Genomic DNA, 6560 nt, shown 5'->3' with positions numbered 1-6560 from the left:
CAGCTGACTTCCTGCCCTTTGGGTGGGGAGGTGAACTCGATGATCTTTCGAGATCCCTTCCAGACCTAATGTCTATGAAATCTATGAAATCAGGCACCTGGTAGCTGCCTGCCTTTGCCCTTAAAGTGGCAGGTACCCAAAGGTGCACTGCCACATTATTGATTTCCTATGTGTGGGAAAAGGGACAGAGGGAGCTGCCACTGGGAGGCTGAAGGAAGAGATGGCACCAGCAGAAGGGCTCCCGTTTTTCCTCAGCTGGCCCCACCATTAATGAATTGCTAATACCAGATTATTTATTTCACAAGTGTGTGAAAAAGGGGTGGAGGGAGCCACTTCACTGGAGGTTTGAGGAGGTGGCAGCTGCAGCAGAGGGGGTCCCTATTTTCCTCACCTGGCCCTGCTGCTATTAAATTGTGATTGACCATTGATTTATTTCCCAGGTGTGGAGAAGGGGTGGAGGGAGCTGCTGCGCTGAAGGCAGGAGGAGGAGGTGGCGCCAGCTGGGAGGCTTCCACTTTTCACAGCTGGCCCCGCCACTAATTAATGGCAAAGCCCAACTGATTTTTTCAAGTGTGTGCAAAGGGAGGTGGGAGAAGCAGCTGGCCCCCCAGGGCATGGAGGTGGGGCAGAGGGAGCTGCCGTAGTGGAGGCTGCAGGAGAAGGTGATGCCAGTAAAGGGGCTCCCACCTTTTCACAGCTGGGCCCACTGCTTTTAAAGTGCTTGTGCCAGTTTACTGATTTCTAATTAAGGTGTGGAGGTGGGGCAGAGGGAGCTGCCGCACCAGAGGCTGCACGAAGAGACAGGGCCAATGGAGGGGCTCCCACCTTTTCTTAGCTGGCCCTACCACTTATGAAGTGCTCATGCCAAGTTATTTTTTTGCCATGTGTGGAGGTGGGGTGGAGGGAGTCGCTGCACCAGAGGCTGCAGGAGTAGGCAGTGCCAGCAGAGGGGCTCCCATTTTAACCCAGCTGGCTCCGCCCACCTGGCCCACACAGCCAATCAGTGCATGTGCAGTTGGGCAAAAGTGTTACAGACAGACATACAGACTAAGCCTTTTATTATATTGGATATATAAATCATCCCCAAAAGACTATGAAATAGATCATTATTATTGCAAAGTCTGTATGTTGAAAGCATCAGTTTTAGAAACTAAAGGCTTAAGTCCATGATTTTTCCTGGTACTGATTAGTAAAAGATGTTTGTTTTCATCTCCTCCAAATGCCATTATTGTCTATAACTTTTGTACTATCTAATTTATGCACAGATTTATTTACTGGTGCTTTCTTCTTCAATATATCTGTTTCCAAGGCAACACTGAGAATTTCTTGGCTTATTTCAGTGTCTTTAGTCTTCCATGTCATGAAAATGTAATTGTGAATCACAACTTCTTGTTAACAATTTTGACTGCATTCTTAAATATTTTTTTCTGGCATTTGAAGTAATAACATAATTTTTATGACTCACAATTTGTAGAGTAGAAAAATCATACAGAAGTTGGTTTTACCTTTAGAAGTTATGGAATGGAATAAATCTGACTTTATATAGCTGGAAATTTTAAATTGGTTGAACTGTTTCTTTAGGTCATAGATTTAGTTTGTTCAATCAATGATTTGCACTGCCAAAGATTAAAAATGAATATTTGTTGTTTTCTGTTTTCATTAGGTTTTGTATTCTGCTGCATAAAAAATCAGATCAGGCTGTGTACCTTATTTATGGTAAGTCTTTCATTTTTAGTTATTGGAAGTACCATTGTATTGTCTCAATATATGCTGTTATAATGACATAGTTCTGCTTTCTCAGTCTGTCATTTGAAATCACCCCAAAAACATATTGGAATGGCATTATTCCTGATTAATCTACTCAATTAAAGCCACTGTTCTAGTTTTGTATAGGGAAGCTACCTGTCAAGTATGTGCATGTATTTGATGATTAGATTGTAGGAATTCCACTTTCATACCTGTAGTCACACTGCATTTTAATTTTAATGAGAGGTGCTGGATTGACTGGACTAACACCCTCTATTCTCATGGCAAGTTTGTGGAAAGCATCGTTTGCTTTGATGGTCCCTGTTCCAAAGGGTTTACCGTTTTACTGTGTTTGTATAGTAGCTCCCTGATCCATGATGGAAGAGCACCTCCATTTTAGGCCGCTGGCAGATATCACATGTAAAATGCAATTAACCACTCAATCACACTCTAAATAGTAACCCTGCCATATGTTTAAGGAATTAATGGCACAGGCAAGCAGGAAACCAGCCACAAAAATATTCCACAAAAGACATGGAATATTTATGTGGCTGGTTTTCGTTGCATCTTAAGTTGAGTGTTTGGCAGGGCAGTAACGAACTCAAGCTCGTTCCAGACTCCTTTGCAGTCTCAGGGATGGGACCAAGCTAATACCAGAGTCCTGTGTGGGCCCAGGGTTGGGAAAAACAGTCAGCTGATTGTCAGCCCTGGCACTGGGTTCGCACTGGGTTCATAGTGGGCATGGGCACCCAGCTTTCAACTTGCCACTTAAGGGGGATCCTAGGATCATGATCCTGAACTCACCGTGCATTGGCAAGTAGCAATGGCACCTTTGGGTTCTGATCCTTGATCTCAAAATTGTGCATCCTGCCATGCCATGTATGTATGGCAGGACATGTGATTTTGGGATCAGTGATCAGGTCCCACTGCAGCATTAAATGAACATGTGCCAGGAGTCCTACTGTAATACAAATAATAATAGTGGAAACTGCTTGCATAAACTGCAACCATGTGTGTCTACTTTGACCAGAAACCAAGTTTAGAAGTCAGGTAAGATGATAAGGTAGTCTCCTATGGCTGTTAAGTCCTTGCGGCATCTATTCAGAAAACCAGCAAGGTATTTAGACAAGTGAAGGCTTGACCCGTAGAAATTTTGAGATCATAAAAAAAAGCCAAAATATACCTAGGACAAGCAACCCCAAAACAAACCCATAATCAAACAAAATCTTTCCCACAGAGCACTAAAATATAACCATTTTCATTCTTAATTCAGCCAGGTAGACTTAAGGGAATTGGGTCAAAGTTTAAAAAAAAAACCCCAAAATCCCAAGAAGAACTTTTTCCAAGACTGATTGAAAAGTGTCAACAAACATATTTGCAGTGAATGATTTCCAAGACATGTCCTTTGCACATTTACATTTCTTTTGACATATCTCAGTGTTTTGAAGATATGTGAAAAATGCTGTTATGATATAGTAATATTAGAGTGATGCTGTAGCTGTGATGGTCTAGAAATTATGTCAGAGGGCAAGGAGTTTTTCAGGATGAAATCTTTTATTGGACCAACTGCACAGCTGGAATAAAGTTATATCATGACATAGTAATTCTAATAAATCTGGAAGCCCAAGAAGCATTATCTATGGATCTATTTGTAGTTTTTCTTTTCTTACATGTTTTCAAACACTGGAAAAGTATTTTTGTGTTTGGGACATTCTCACAGAGTACGGGTAGACAATCTTTCTTTTGTAGATTCTATCAGGCTGTTATCCAAAGCAAGTCTTGTAGATTTTTTTCCCCAAATAAGAGTCACTGAAGGAGCAGAGCGACATAATTGTTACATCAGCAAGTGCTAAAGCCTATATCAATCTAAGCTCCAGGCTTAAGATTTCTTTCTCATAGTAATCTTGTGTGAGATGCAAGAAAATGGTAGTAATCTCAATTTTTTTTTCTTATTAATACAAGTTATTTTATAGGTTGGGGCAAGTGAACTAATTGTATTGCTGCCAGCATAATTCATTCTTTTCCTTTTTGTTTCTCAGATCAAGCCGAAAGTACAACAAACAAATAAACTGTACCATTACTCACTTTGAAACAGAATGGATAATTCATTTATGTTGTCCAATATGTCTGTAATGGCTTTGAAAGAGAGAAAATTATAATTAAAAATACATATTGCATACATAACACATGAAATACTTTATTGCTCATCAAAGGTATCTGCAAGTCTAAAGACTGGAATTTCTGCACTGGTGGATCAGAGGGGCTGGTATTTTCCCTAGTTGCTTCCAGTTTGTGCTTCACAAAATAAGGCTGTCTGAGGCTTTGATCTGTGGAACTACTTTGATACATTGTGGGAAGGTAGGAGGGGAAATAAATCAAACCTTAAAAATTATCACTATATCTTTTGTGTGCATTCTATGTATGAAGTGCATTCTTGCTTGTGTTAAGAATGGGTTCACAAACTTGGAGGGGTTGTGATATTGGTGGTAAATTGCAGGTGAATACAGATAGTTTTTCCTATCATTTGTAGAATAGGTCGAATATGTCTTCTAAAAAAGAATGAACCTAAGCAATTTATAAAAATATTCTCTAAAAAGAATGAGGATACTAGCTGGCATTTTAAACATCCAGTTTATTTTTAGATATCCATTGTTCTCCAAGCTGATCCCAACATTATTACTTACCTTTGAAGTATAATATATCTGATTAATGTGGTTTAGAGATGGCAATTATTTTGAGTCATTTGTCTCCTTTTCATCTGGTGTAATGCATTTTCAATTATATATACTTGTGAAAAATGGATTACAATTTATGTTATTGAGTTAGAGAAGCAATTCAGCATAAGAGATTAGAAGAATGATACCTTGGGTCTATCTATTGATGTGATTAGGTGGAGCATTATTGTCCTCGTGACCCGTCTTCACATTAGATGTGGCTCACATAGATTCATTTTTATTATTAACTTTTTAAAATAGTATATGTGAATAAGAGTTGTATGTTTCATAGTTTCATAGTTGGTAGAGTCGGAAGGGACCTGAGCAGATCATCAAGTCTGACCCCCAGGGGCACCTGGGTTCTAAACCTGGAGGTAGTTTGACTCTAAATCTCCTGCTTCTCTGCATAGTCATCAACATGCTAGGCCAGTTGTCCTGGCCCTTTGGGCAGCCAAGAGAGGAAAGTATTTGGGCCGAGGAGGAATTGAGCAAACTATAGAGTAAGTGGCTCAGTGAGATGGATACCACATGTTTCTCGTCTGGGCCCTTTCCCCTGGTGGGAAAGAAAATTCCCCGCAGCACTGCTCTCCATCCATTTTATCTAATGGAAATTAAAGGCAAGGTGTGGTGGCTCAGTCTCAAGAGGAGGACTGGAGAGTAGTTTGGATAACACCTAACACCTGCTGGTTTGAACACTGTGCTAAGAAGCAAGAGATGTAGATTTAAATACCCTCTGCTGTAGGGGGCCTAGAGCCTGGATCTTCTTTCCTTAGACATAAGCCACATGTGGCCACTGGTCTAAAATAGGGATGGCAAATGTATAGCCTGTGGAGTCACTGTCTGTTCTGCTGGGGTAACAGTGGTCCACAAGAAGTTGTCAGTGGTGCTGGGGAGAGGGGCCTGCTGCAGAATCTGGAGCCTTTAGGTTGTGGTAGACATGAAGATTAGTGGGAGAAGGGCAGGTGAGGGCTGATACAGGCCTGGTTGCCCTTCAGCCACTTCTCCCATTTCCACAGCTCTGGCATTGGCCACACAGTGGGATTCGGAGCTGCACCACATGGCCCAGAGCTGCCAGTGCCACAATTGTATGTCCCGGGTTAGAGCTGGAGCCATCACTGCTGTCACTGCCACATGCCTCAGCCTGTATCTGGCCCACAAGGAACCCCACATCCGGATCTGGCTCAGGGTGCACAGTGAGTTTAACACTGGTAGGCTAAAACATGGGAAGGTTCTCCTCCGTCATCTAATGTTTGTTAGTTATGGGGTCTTTCCCAGCTTCACTTTTGGGAATTGCCTACCCTCGTGCATTTAACTGGTCAGGCATAAGGTGCCATGTATGTGCCTGTGCAAAGGTGTAGTCTTATTGACTATACTTAGTACCTTTATGAACACTTAAGTGGCTAACCTGTGCCCAGAATAAAATAGCCCCATGTAAGTACTCAAGCCCTATGTAAGTGCCCTATGTAACTGCCACTCCTCATATTCTCCCCCACATCCTCTTGCCACTCCCCACAGCCCCCCCATGCATAAACCCCCTCACCCCTATGTCTCTAACTTACCTGTCACAGCACCCAGGTCCCAGTCAAACCGCATCCTTGCCCCGCTCTTCTGCTTGCCCCAGCATGCTAAGGGTGTGTGCCCTGTGTGCTGGGGCAGCAGAAGCACCACAGAGATGCTCTGGCCAGAAACCAGATTGTCTTTCTGGAGGACTGGAGTTTATAGACTTTATAGACTTTTATGGAGTTTATAGACTTTCTGGGTTACCTCAGGGCATGGTCTGGGAATGTGCCCTGCCCTGCTTTTTTCTCCCATTTCAGTTTCATAGCTTCTAGGGTTGGAAGGGACCTGAATAGATCATCAAGTCTGACCCCCTGCCCTGGGCAGGAGTGATTGCTGGGATCATAATACCCCAGCCAGAAATTTATCCAAACTCCTCTTGAAGACCTCCCAGGTAGGGGAGAGCACCACCTCCCTTGGTAGTCCATTCCAGAGCCTGGCAGCCCTAACTGTAAACTAGCTTCTTCTGATGTCCAGCCTGAACCTTCTCTCTAATAATTTGTGACCATTATTCCTAGTAACCCCTGGTGGTGCCCGGAGGAA

This window comes from Gavialis gangeticus, unplaced genomic scaffold (assembly GCF_001723915.1).
Source record: "Gavialis gangeticus isolate Ggan-Ray unplaced genomic scaffold, GavGan_comp1, whole genome shotgun sequence".
In the NCBI taxonomy this organism is placed as follows: Eukaryota; Metazoa; Chordata; order Crocodylia; family Gavialidae; genus Gavialis; species Gavialis gangeticus.
This window is presented reverse-complemented; position numbering follows the sequence as displayed.